Genomic DNA, 12,580 nt, shown 5'->3' with positions numbered 1-12,580 from the left:
TGAAATCCTATGCTGTTGTAAATGGTATGTCATGAGGACTCTTCATACTACAATGCAGTATGTTTAGCAGTTAGGAGTTGTGAAGCTCTGGATGACAGGAAAGCACCACATTAGAACATCAATGCTGCAGGAATTCTTAGGAGAAAAAAAGAGCGTGCAGAAGTAGTAATGCAGTATACTGCAAAAATGTGGTATTTAATACAACTAGGAGGACCTCCTAGCCTCAGAAAGAGAGAGGATCATGCACCACAAATTACAGTTCAATTTAACATCTTCAAAAGCAGCATGACACACCAAGGTATTTACAAATTGAGTCAGATCGCATGGCTTTCAAAGATAAAGCCTGTTACCTATGAACTTAGCTTTTTGCCTTTACCAAAGAATATGTGAGAGTAAGTGAAAAGTTTTTTTAATATCTGTTTTCAAATTTCTACACTGCAAAATTAATTCTGAAGAGAGAAAACAAAGAACAAAATGAAAACATGACTCAGACAAACTTGTGCAGACACAGAGAAGAGTACCTAAGAAAAAACACAGTTTTTCTTCTTTATCTACTCAGTACTTAAGTTATTTGCTTTTTGACGTTCTCTCCTGTAACTTCTCCTTTGCAAAACAAGACAGTTTTCAGCTTTCTTATCTCTGTGGTGTATTTCCACAATCACTGAATTGCCATTTAAACTTCATCTTTCCTAAAATAAACAACCAGGGATTCTTAGTGGAAGAGCCTTGCACAAGCCTCTCGACTGCTGAACATTCTTCTCTGCCATTTATCACAGTCATCTCCTTCCACACCTGAGCTTCCCATCCTTCTACAAGGGAGAGATTCTGCAAAAGTTTAGGAAGGAGCAGGTAGGGTAGGGAAGCCTGAAACCTTCCCTTACCAGCTACCATCTTGAAGGCTTACGAGGACATCGTGTGGAGAAAAAAAAGGAGCATGGAGGAAGTATAGAGCAGAGGTCATTGACCCTCAGAAACCTGCTGTACCTGGGCTAGCCACAGGGCAGCTGATGGGGTTGTTCATCAGTCCCTGGGGGTCTGTGGCAACGGTGCTGCAGTATGAGCTCGATCCAGAGGCAGGAGTCCCCCCTGAAGGGAAGGCAGTGAGGGCTGTGGGCCCAGGTGAGCGCCCAGACATCAGGGACATTTACTCACCGAGCACCACCGAGTCCACTACTGAACCTGCCAGGACAAAAACCAAACGGTGCCCCGGGAACAACCGTAGGAGGAAAAAAGCAATGTGAAATCCAGTATTGGAGAATCCAGTTCCCAAAGGCAATTCAGGACTAAGAGAGAAATGTGAAATCCCCAGAAGCCCTTCTACAACACTAGCTGTCTGACACTGCTGAGAGTGACTAGAGGCTTCCCAGTGTCCTCGGCCATCCTCTTCTACCAGCCACCTTCCAAGCCAAACTCTGGTGCTCAGGGTTTCCTTCTCACCAGGCTTTCTGAGATTTGTCGTGGCCTTCCGACAGCCAGGCATTACAGAACACAGTGAGCTGGGTGCTGTCAGAGGTGAACGGTGCCAGGGAACAAGCACCTCGGTTCAGAGTGGGGCTGTTCATGACCACAGCTCTTCAGCCGGCATCAACCAAGCACCAGTGCTCGGGAGTGCCTCGGAGCTCACATCGCAAACGCCCTGTTCTGGCCACATGCAGACCTTGCGTCTTCCCAGACACAGCTGTCAAGAATAGGAGGACAAAGTGCTGCCACAGAGTTCTCTTTTAGACCCTCTCGACCTCCTTTCCTTACTCGCTGCCTCTTTCTTGGCAGAAAAGCCCTTCAGGTTTCTCAGGTTCCCTTGCCTACCTGAGAGAGGACAGCGGTTCCCTCCTGTAAGGCATCAACTTCCATGCTGCAGGAAGGCCTCTGAGGAAGACACTTAATGCACACAGCGTAAGGCCACCTGTAGCTTGCCCGAAGAGCAGAGGGTTGTTCAAGTCTGTCCAGCCACCCCACAGGATTTCCTTCACGCTTTGGTCGCCTTATTTCTTGATTCAGGCTTCTAGCACGCTGCCAGCTTCTACAGAGATCTTCAGCAGTCAGTCTGCAACCAAATGCTTTCTCCTCCCTGCACTAGAGAGGGGCTAGCTCGTCTCCCAACAGGAGGGAAATCCTTTCGGATGATGGGCATTGCCCAGGTCCCATGTTACCCAGAACTCCATGTGAACTTTTTTGCTCTCAAGGGCGTATGATAGGACTCGAGGCTTCAGTAACAGGTGCTGCTCTGGCTCCAATGAGTTCTGTGGAGTAAATTCCTTACGAGGTGTTTGCAAACTCTACAAAAAAGGATTTCTTGTCTTCTAGAGCAAGAAGGAAGCCTTCAGTTGGTACAGCAGCAACCACGGTGGGCGACAGGAGCTGGAACTGGGGAAGGGCAATGCCCTTTGGCTACTACTGTAGCAGCACCATCTGCAGCAACCTTCATGTCACACCTCCAGAGGTGACTCTGAGGGGAACTTTGAAAGCAGAGGCGCTTTGCCGCTTGTGCGTTCGAACTTTCCCCGGGGAAGCGGAGCAGGCTGCGGGGCCAGCGAGGCCCGAAGCCCACGGCCATGGCGCTGGGCAGCCGGCCAAGGCCAGCCCGCGAGGAGGGAGGTCTGGGGAAGGTGCTGCCAAGCCCCGGGGAGAAGACAACCCTGTGGGCCCGGCGGAAGCCAACAAAGGAGCGTGGAATCTCCCAGGGCAGAGATTAACAGTCAACTTTATTGGAGCGGTGGTGGGGGATCAGGGCCAGCAGGCAGGGCCGGCGCAGGGCTGGTCGCGCGTCAGCGTCCGGGCCGGCTGTAAGGGTTCTGGGCCCGACGTCGTAAGCGGGAACGGTCTCGTCCCCGCACGGGCCCGGGGCGGCTGGGGCGGCGGCTGCTCTGGAGCCGTGCAGAGCTGGGGGTGCTGGGGCTGCCGGTCTCGGGTACCGGGGAGCCACGGGAGCATCCCGGCACCGACTGTGCGGGGCTGCTGCTCTCAGCCCTGGGTGCTGGTGCGCGGCTCCTGCCACGGCCTCTTGTGCGCCGGCTGTAGGGCTTTTGGGCCCGACGCCGCGAGCGAGAGCGGTCTCGCACGCGGTCGGGCCCAGGTGGGCTGGAGCAGCTGCTGCTCTCAGGTGGTGGGGAGCTGCTTTGAGACGGCCCCGATGCCCCTTGGCCACCAGTGCTGCTGGGGCTGCTACTCTCCAGTTCTGTGAAGCTGGAGGAGGACCCTGATGCCGCCGTGGTGCTGGTGCTGGGGCTGCTGGACTCGGGGACAAGCGAGCTGTGGGACCGTCCCCGTGCCAACTGTCCTGGGGTGCTCCTCTCAGCCCTGCGTGCTGGTGCACTGCTCCTGCCACGGTGTCTTGTGGGCCGGCTGTAGGGTTTTTGGGCACTACGCCGTGAGCGAGCTCGGTCTCGCACACGGTCAGGCCCAGGTGGGCTGGAGCAGCTGCTGCTCTCAGGCACTGGGGAGCTTTGGGATGGCCCCGATGCCGCCTGGAGACCAGTGCTGCTGGGGCTGCTGGTCTCTGGTGCTGGAGAGCTGTGGGATGGCCCCGATCCTGACTGGCTCTCGGTGATGGGACCCGCCACCTCCGAGCTGCCACTGGAGGCTGTAAGGGGGAGCAGGAAGGTCACGGGCACGGCCCCCCAGGCCCGCGGCAGGAGAGGCCAGAACTGTGCCCCCAGCCCCCCTGGAGCAGAGGGGCTCTGCCAAGCCCAGAATGGGCACCCGCTGCCAGGCCTCGCCCGGGGGCACCCGGGTGCTTTGCCTCTTACCGGTGCCCAGGCCAGCACAGCTGTTGCACTCCCATCTGGCTGCGCCGGTCCCCAAGTGGGAGCATCGTCTGTGGGTGCCCTCGGCAGCGCAGGAGCAGCACAGGAGCAGTTGCCAGGGCCTGGGGAAACAAACGGGTGCGTGGCTGTGAGGACAAAGTGACCGCAGCACGGGATTGTCCGGCAGAGCTCTTGTTCTCCGTCCCTCCGCTTCGAGCCCTTGGCGAGACAGAGATCCTGGGCAGAGCCCAGGTTGCCGCTCGGGCAACTTACCCCTGTCGCTTTGTGTGCTGCCTGCCTCCTGGGCAAAGGCACTCACGGGCATCGCAGCGGCTGTGCCTCTCATTTTGTCATCATCTGCGTGCCCATTCTCCCATGATGGCAATCTGAAGCACAAGGGAAAAATGCTGCGCCCCTGCTGCCCCGGCATAAGGCAGAGGCAGGGCGTCCCTGCTCTTCCCCCCCTGCCCGCTTTCTGACTCCTGCGTGAAGCTGAAGCCCAGGCTGAGGGGAGAGAGCGGAGGGCCGGGAGCGCAGGGGCAGTCCCTGGCACGGCACAACGCTGGCACCCTCCTGTCTGGTGGGGCGGGCAGGACACCAACCTGAATGGGATTCGGATGCCCATGGTGAGCATCTCTTTGAGAAATGCACGCCTATCTCTACAGAAAGGGCACTGGAAGCAAATGCCGGCGCGCGCAGCCTGTCCCTGCAGGGGAAACATGAGGAGCAGGCGTGAGGCCTTGGTGCTGCTGGGCGCCCGCCGTGCCCCCCCCGTGGGCGAGGGAAGGGCTCCTACCTGGATGCAGGCCCTGTGGAACCAGGCGTGTTTGCACGCTGGGCACACCATGGTGCCGTAGGACTTCCTGTCCTCCACCGGGTCCAGGCAGATGAGGCAGGCAGTGTTCTCCCCCGGAGCCGCCTCCACTGCCTGCTCTGGGCGGTGCTGCCAGCAGAAGGACCTGGGGAGGCAAGAGGAAAGGGAAGGGTGAGGTGAGGAGTGTTTTGGTGGGAATGATGGGTGATAATGTGTGAAGGAATCCCACCACTCGCTCTGTCCATGACTGTCTGCTAGGAAGTGTCACTGTGGGCTTGTTTTATGTTTGCTTATTGATGCTGTCAGAAAGGGGTATAAAAAAGTGGGTGATCCTCCTGTGGGAGGGCCGGCTACCCTTACCTGTAAAGCCCACAGAACTGCATGACGCATTCCCCCTCCACGGCGCAGGGGAGGTGGAAGCTGCGGTCACAGCCCTCCTGGCAGCAGGTGATGGCGGCCCCGCTCTCGCCACAGACGAAGCAGCGCTGGAAAGAGCAGAGCAGCCCCCATCAGCGGCAGCCTCAGGGCCTCCAGAGCCAGCCCCACGCCTCTGGGCAGGGCAGGATGCTGCCCCACTGCTGGGTCAGAGCCCGTGGATGCACCCGGCGCACGAGGCTCCTGTGCTGGGTCTGGGTGGAGGCTCTGTGGAGCTGCTGGGCGCGAGACTTTTGTCCCAGAGCTGCTTGGAAGGGCTGGGATTTCTTTCTTGGGGTCTGGGCTAAGCTCCCACACCGCTCCCGTGGCACCACAGATCTCCCTGAGCTTGTCCAGTCCTTACCTGCTGCGCTGCCTGCTCGACTGTATGGCGAATATCCCTCAGGGGGAATCCCATCAGGCCCACGTTGTGGCTCTTTCTGGAAGAGGCCGTTGGCAAAAAACTGCGCAGGAAAGACAAGACAAGGAGGTGATGAGGAGGAGAGCGTGGCCGGGGCTGCCTGTCGGCAAGCTGGAGGGAGCCCCGGGGGCACTCACCAGGCAAAAGAGGTGGGCGCAGAGCCCTCGCTTCTGCAGTTTGTACCCGCAGATGTCCGGGTCAGCCTCTGCCCGGCCACACAGCATGCATGCTGGAGGGGAGAGAGCAAACGACAGCGGGAATGAGCAGCTCACCTCTGCAGGGCCGGGGCAAGCGTCCCTGAGGGCTGGCCTTGCAGGCACGGGTGTCCCAGCAGCAGGTGCCCACGGCCCAGCCTGGGCCCCGCTGGCTGCGGCACGGAGGGGCCCTGCCCCGGGGCGCTTGGGGAGCTCCTGCCTGCCCCTGCCACCGCTCTCGGCCCCACGCTGAGCGCCCCGACAGCCCCTCTGCTATGCTGCGGGAGGGATGCTTTGCTCTCACCTGGCTCCATCGAGTCGTCGGCCTCCTGCTTCCTCGCAGTCATCTCACCCATCAACAGTGAGTGCTGGGAGAGTCGCTGTCCCCGCAGTGCTGGGGTGTCTCTCCCAAGTGCTCCTCGGTTGACTCTGGGGGAGAAGCAGGGCGGGGTCAGCTTGCAGCAGAGGCCCAGCGCCCCCCGGCACGGGGCCGCCCTCCTCCCTCGGCAGCCCCGCACGAGCCCCGTCCACCCCTGCCCTCCCCTCACCTCACCAGGTCGCGCTGAGGCACAGCCTGAGCCCAGCGATGCTTTATGCAGGCTTGTCCCCCGCGGGTCACAATGGCCACAGTGACATCAGCACCGTTGGCCTGGATGCACCCCAACGACGGGCAGGGACGCCCTCAGGAACGTGCCAGCCCCTCGGAGCCGGCCGCCGCCTCACAGGGGTGGGTGCGAAGTGCCGAGGCGGGGGCCCGAGCCCTCGGCACCCCCGGGAGCGGGGCGGCTGCTCCTGCAGCCAGCGCAGAGCCGAAAGGCAGGTCCCGCGGGGCAGCCGTCGAGGCTGGCACTGTTGGCCGACCGGTGCTGGTCAGGCCGTGCGAGCCCAGGGCTGCAGCCCTGGCCCAGGCTGCGGCTCTGCTCCTGCCCTCGGCATGGGGAGCGCTGCCGGCAGGTCGGGGAAGGGGATCCTTCCTCTCTGCGCCGCAGCGCTGCGGCTGCACCTGCAGGGCTGCCGCCGGCCCTGGGCTCCCGGCTCCAGGGGACAGAAGCCACCTTGGAGCCCGGCCTGGGCTCGCACAGCCCATCCGCTCCGACGCGGCGCGTGGCCGGGGCACAGCACGGGGCCTCAGGACGGCACCTCAGCGTCGCAGGTGGCCCAACATCGTCATCTCCCGAAGTCGTCCTTAGCGCTTTGGTGACGTGCTGCCTCCAGAAGGAAAAGCAGCGGCAGCGCGAGCTGGGGACTCACGGCGCAAACGGCCTGCTTCCTCCGTGGCAATAAACTGCCTTTCAGAGACAGTGTGAGCCCGTCCTTGGTGGGCAGGGAAAGTGCAAATGGCCCATGGGAGGAACTCATGTCGGAGAAAGTTTGTGGAGGACTGTCTCCTGTGAGAGGGGGACCACGATGGAGAAGGAGGAACAAGTTCCGGACAGTCCCCTCACCGAAGAGAAGTGGCAGCGCTGACTGCACCCCCCATTCCCTGCCCCTGCGCCACTGGGGGGGAGGAGAGATATCGGGAGCAGAGCTGAGCCCGGGAAGAAGGGAGGGGTGGGTGGAAGGTGTTCTCAAGATGTGGCGATGCCTCTCACTGTCCTACTCTGTTATGTGTTGTTAGTGTCTGTAATAAATGTATGTTTTTTTTTCTTCCCCTAACGAGTCTGCCTTTTGCTCGTGATCATAAAGGGGAATTTTTCCCCATCCCAGTCCTATCTCAAACCCCAAGCCTGGCTCTCTGTCCCTTCTCATTGCCGGAGGGGAAGGGAGAGAGAGCTGCTGCATTGCGGTTGGCTGCGGACCAGGCCTAAACCACGACACCGTCTCGCCACAGGATACAGTGGGGCAGACTCTGCTCTGGCACACCTCCCCCCTCCTTTCTTCCTCCGTTCCCCACTGGCCTTGGTGTTCACGCAGCTGCGGCAAGTCCTCCTCACAAGTCCCACTCCTCCTCACCAGGTCCCTTCTTAAATGCGTTATCGCAGAGGTGGAGCTGCTTGGCTCGGCCCTGCTGCAGAGGTAGGGCCTGCTTGGAGCCGGGGGAGCTTGGAGAAGCTTCTCAGAGAGGGCCAGCGCTGTCGCCCCCTCCCCTGCTACCAAAAAACCCCACCGCTCCCTCAAAGCCAGGACAAGCTGGTACAGCAGCAACCACGGTGGGCGACAGGAGCTGGAACTGGGGAAGGGCAATGCCCTTTGGCTACTACTGTAGCAGCACCATCTGCAGCAACCTTCATGTCACACCTCCAGAGGTGACTCTGAGGGGAACTTTGAAAGCAGAGGCGCTTTGCCGCTTGTGCGTTCGAACTTTCCCCGGGGAAGCGGAGCAGGCTGCGGGGCCAGCGAGGCCCGAAGCCCACGGCCATGGCGCTGGGCAGCCGGCCAAGGCCAGCCCGCGAGGAGGGAGGTCTGGGGAAGGTGCTGCCAAGCCCCGGGGAGAAGACAACCCTGTGGGCCCGGCGGAAGCCAACAAAGGAGCGTGGAATCTCCCAGGGCAGAGATTAACAGTCAACTTTATTGGAGCGGTGGTGGGGGATCAGGGCCAGCAGGCAGGGCCGGCGCAGGGCTGGTCGCGCGTCAGCGTCCGGGCCGGCTGTAAGGGTTCTGGGCCCGACGTCGTAAGCGGGAGCGGTCTCGTCCCCGCACGGGCCCGGGGCGGCTGGGGCGGCGGCTGCTCTGGAGCCGTGCAGAGCTGGGGGTGCTGGGGCTGCCGGTCTCGGGTACCGGGGAGCCACGGGAGCATCCCGGCACCGACTGTGCGGGGCTGCTGCTCTCAGCCCTGGGTGCTGGTGCGCGGCTCCTGCCACGGCCTCTTGTGCGCCGGCTGTAGGGCTTTTGGGCCCGACGCCGCGAGCGAGAGCGGTCTCGCACGCGGTCGGGCCCAGGTGGGCTGGAGCAGCTGCTGCTCTCAGGTGGTGGGGAGCTGCTTTGAGACGGCCCCGATGCCCCTTGGCCACCAGTGCTGCTGGGGCTGCTACTCTCCAGTTCTGTGAAGCTGGAGGAGGACCCTGATGCCGCCGTGGTGCTGGTGCTGGGGCTGCTGGACTCAGGGACAAGCGAGCTGTGGGACCGTCCCCGTGCCAACTGTCCTGGGGTGCTCCTCTCAGCCCTGCGTGCTGGTGCACTGCTCCTGCCACGGTGTCTTGTGGGCCGGCTGTAGGGTTTTTGGGCACTACGCCGTGAGCGAGCTCGGTCTCGCACACGGTCAGGCCCAGGTGGGCTGGAGCAGCTGCTGCTCTCAGGCACTGGGGAGCTTTGGGATGGCCCCGATGCCGCCTGGAGACCAGTGCTGCTGGGGCTGCTGGTCTCTGGTGCTGGAGAGCTGTGGGATGGCCCCGATCCTGACTGGCTCTCGGTGATGGGACCCGCACCTCCGAGCTGCCACTGGAGGCTGTAAGGGGGAGCAGGAAGGTCACGGGCACGGCCCCCAGGCCCGCGGCAGGAGAGGCCAGAACTGTGCCCCCAGCCCCCCTGGAGCAGAGGGGCTCTGCCAAGCCCAGAATGGGCACCCGCTGCCAGGCCTCGCCGGGGGCACCCGGGTGCTTTGCCTCTTACCGGTGCCCAGGCCAGCACAGCTGTTGCACTCCCATCTGGCTGCGCCGGTCCCCAAGTGGGAGCATCGTCTGTGGGTGCCCTCGGCAGCGCAGGAGCAGCACAGGAGCAGTTGCCAGGGCCTGGGGAAACAAACGGGTGCGTGGCTGTGAGGACAAAGTGACCGCAGCACGGGATTGTCCGGCAGAGCTCTTGTTCTCCGTCCCTCCGCTTCGAGCCCTTGGCGAGACAGAGATCCTGGGCAGAGCCCAGGTTGCCGCTCGGGCAACTTACCCCTGTCGCTTTGTGTGCTGCCTGCCTCCTGGGCAAAGGCACTCACGGGCATCGCAGCGGCTGTGCCTCTCATTTTGTTCCATCATCTGCGTGCCCATTCTCCCATGATGGCAATCTGAAGCACAAGGGAAAAATGCTGCGCCCCTGCTGCCCCGGCATAAGGCAGAGGCAGGGCGTCCCTGCTCTTCCCCCCCTGCCCGCTTTCTGACTCCTGCGTGAAGCTGAAGCCCAGGCTGAGGGGAGAGAGCGGAGGGCCGGGAGCGCAGGGGCAGTCCCTGGCACGGCACAACGCTGGCACCCTCCTGTCTGGTGGGGCGGGCAGGACACCAACCTGAAGATGATTCGGATGCCCATGGTGAACATCTCTGAGAAATGCAGCTCTCTCTACAGAAGGGCACTGGAAGAAATGCCGGCGCACGCAGCCTGTCCCTGCAGGGGAAACATGAGGAGCAGGCGTGAGGCCTTGGTGCTGCTGGGCGCCCGCCGTGCCCCCCCCGTGGGCGAGGGAAGGGCTCCTACCTGGATGCAGGCCCTGTGGAACCAGGCGTGTTTGCACGCTGGGCACACCATGGTGCCGTAGGACTTCCTGTCCTCACAGGGTCCAGGCAGATGAGGCAGGCAGTGTTCTCCCCCGGAGCCGCCTCCACTGCCTGCTCTGGGCGGTGCTGCCAGCAGAAGGACCTGGGGAGGCAAGAGGAAAGGGAAGGGTGAGGTGAGGAGTGTTTTGGTGGGAATGATGGGTGATAATGTGTGAAGGAATCCCACCACTCGCTCTGTCCATGACTGTCTGCTAGGAAGTGTCACTGTGGGCTTGTTTTATGTTTGCTTATTGATGCTGTCAGAAAGGGGTATAAAAAAGTGGGTGATCCTCCTGTGGGAGGGCCGGCTACCCTTACCTGTAAAGCCCACAGAACTGCATGACGCATTCCCCCTCCACGGCGCAGGGGAGGTGGAAGCTGCGGTCGCAGCCCTCCTGGCAGCAGGTGATGGCGGCCCCGCTCTCGCCACAGACGAAGCAGCGCTGGAAAGAGCAGAGCAGCCCCCATCAGCGGCAGCCTCAGGGCCTCCAGAGCCAGCCCCACGCCTCCGGGCAGGGCGCAGGATGCTGCCCCACTGCGGGTCAGAGCCCGTGGATGCACCCGGCGCACGAGGCTCCTGTGCTGGGTCTGGGTGGAGGCTCTGTGGAGCTGCTGGGCGCGAGACTTTTGTCCCAGAGCTGCTTGGAAGGGCTGGGATTTCTTTCTTGGGGTCTGGGCTAAGCTCCCACACCGCTCCCGTGGCACCACAGATCTCCCTGAGCTTGTCCAGTCCTTACCTGCTGCGCTGCCTGCTCGACTGTATGGCGAATATCCCTCAGGGGGAATCCCATCAGGCCCACGTTGTGGGACTCTTTCTGGAAGAGGCTGTTGGCAAAAAACTGCGCAGGAAAGACAAGACAAGGAGGTGATGAGGAGGAGAGCGTGGCCGGGGCTGCCTGTCGGCAAGCTGGAGGGAGCCCCGGGGGCACTCACCAGGCAAAAGAGGTGGGCGCAGAGCCCTCGCTTCTGCAGTTTGTACCCGCAGATGTCCGGGTCAGCCTCTGCCCGGCCACACAGCATGCATGCTGGAGGGGAGAGAGCAAACGACAGCGGGAATGAGCAGCTCACCTCTGCAGGGCCGGGGCAAGCGTCCCTGAGGGCTGGCCTTGCAGGCACGGGTGTCCCAGCAGCAGGTGCCCACGGCCCAGCCTGGGCCCCGCTGGCTGCGGCACGGAGGGGCCCTGCCCCGGGGCGCTTGGGGAGCTCCTGCCTGCCCCTGCCACCGCTCTCGGCCCCACGCTGAGCGCCCCGACAGCCCCTCTGCTATGCTGCGGGAGGGATGCTTTGCTCTCACCTGGCTCCATCGAGTCGTCGGCCTCCTGCTTCCTCGCAGTCATCTCACCCATCAACAGTGAGTGCTGGGAGAGTCGCTGTCCCCGCAGTGCTGGGGTGTCTCTCCCAAGTGCTCCTCGGCTGACTCTGGGGGAGAAGCAGGGCGCGGGTCAGCTTGCAGCAGAGGCCCAGCGCCCCCCGGCACGGGGCCGCCCTCCTCCCTCGGCAGCCCCGCACGAGCCCCGTCCACCCCTGCCCTCCCCTCACCTCACCAGGTCGCACTGAGGCACAGCCTGAGCCCAGCGATGCTTTATGCAGGCTTGTCCCCCGCGGGTCACAATGGCCACAGTGACATCAGCACCGTTGGCCTGGATGCACCCCAACGACGGGCAGGGACGCCCTCAGGAACGTGCCAGCCCCTCGGAGCCGGCCGCCGCCTCACAGGGGTGGGTGCGAAGTGCCGAGGCGGGGGCCCGAGCCCTCGGCACCCCCGGGAGCGGGGCGGCTGCTCCTGCAGCCAGCGCAGAGCCGAAAGGCAGGTCCCGCGGGGCAGCCGTCGAGGGTGGCACTGTTGGCCGACCGGTGCTGGTCAGGCCGTGCGAGCCCAGGGCTGCAGCCCTGGCCCAGGCTGCGGCTCTGCTCCTGCCCTCGGCATGGGGAGCAGAAGGAAAAGCAGCGGCAGCGCGAGCTGGGGACTCACGGCGCGAACGGCCTGCCTTCCTCCGTGGCAATAAACTGCCTTTCAGAGACAGTGTGAGCCCGTCCTTGGTGGGCAGGGAAAGTGCAAATGGCCCATGGGAGGAACTCATGTCGGAGAAAGTTTGTGGAGGACTGTCTCCTGTGAGAGGGGGACCACGATGGAGAAGGAGGAACAAGTTCCGGACAGTCCCCTCACCGAAGAGAAGAGAAGTGGCAGCGCTGACTGCACCCCCCATTCCCTGCCCCTGCGCCACTGGGGAGGAGGTAGAGATATCGGGAGCAGAGCTGAGTCCGGGAAGAAGGGAGGGGTGGGTGGAAGGTGTTCTCAAGATGTGGCGATGCCTCTCACTGTCCTACTCTGTTATGTGTTGTTAGTGTCTGTAATGTATGTTTTTTTCTTCTTCCCCTAACGAGTCTGCCTTTTGCTCGTGATCAGAAAGGGGAATTTTTCCCCATCCCAGTCCTATCTCAAACCCCAAGCCTGGCTCTCTGTCCCTTCTCATTGCCGGAGGGGAAGGGAGAGAGAGCTGCTGCATTGCGGTTGGCTGCCGACCAGGCCTAAACCACGACACCGTCTCGCCACAGGATACAGTGGGGCAGACTCTGCTCTGGCACACCTCCCCCCT

At 62.2% G+C, this 12,580-nt stretch overlaps 2 pseudogenes; both read right to left on the bottom strand.

Moving 5' to 3' along the window:
* Positions 1-2,331: 2,331 nt before the first annotated feature.
* On the bottom strand, positions 2,332-6,945 carry LOC122152407 (annotated as a pseudogene).
* Positions 6,946-8,157: 1,212 nt separating this feature from the next.
* LOC122154825 lies at positions 8,158-11,246 on the bottom strand (annotated as a pseudogene).
* Between the last annotated feature and the right edge of the window lie 1,334 nt (positions 11,247-12,580).

Source organism: Tyto alba, unplaced genomic scaffold, assembly GCF_018691265.1.
Source record: "Tyto alba isolate M040663 unplaced genomic scaffold, T.alba_DEE_v4.0 Super-Scaffold_49, whole genome shotgun sequence".
NCBI classification, from domain to species: domain Eukaryota; kingdom Metazoa; phylum Chordata; class Aves; order Strigiformes; family Tytonidae; genus Tyto; species Tyto alba.
The sequence above is the reverse complement of the archived record's forward strand: the minus strand, read 5'-3'. Positions and strand labels throughout refer to the sequence as shown.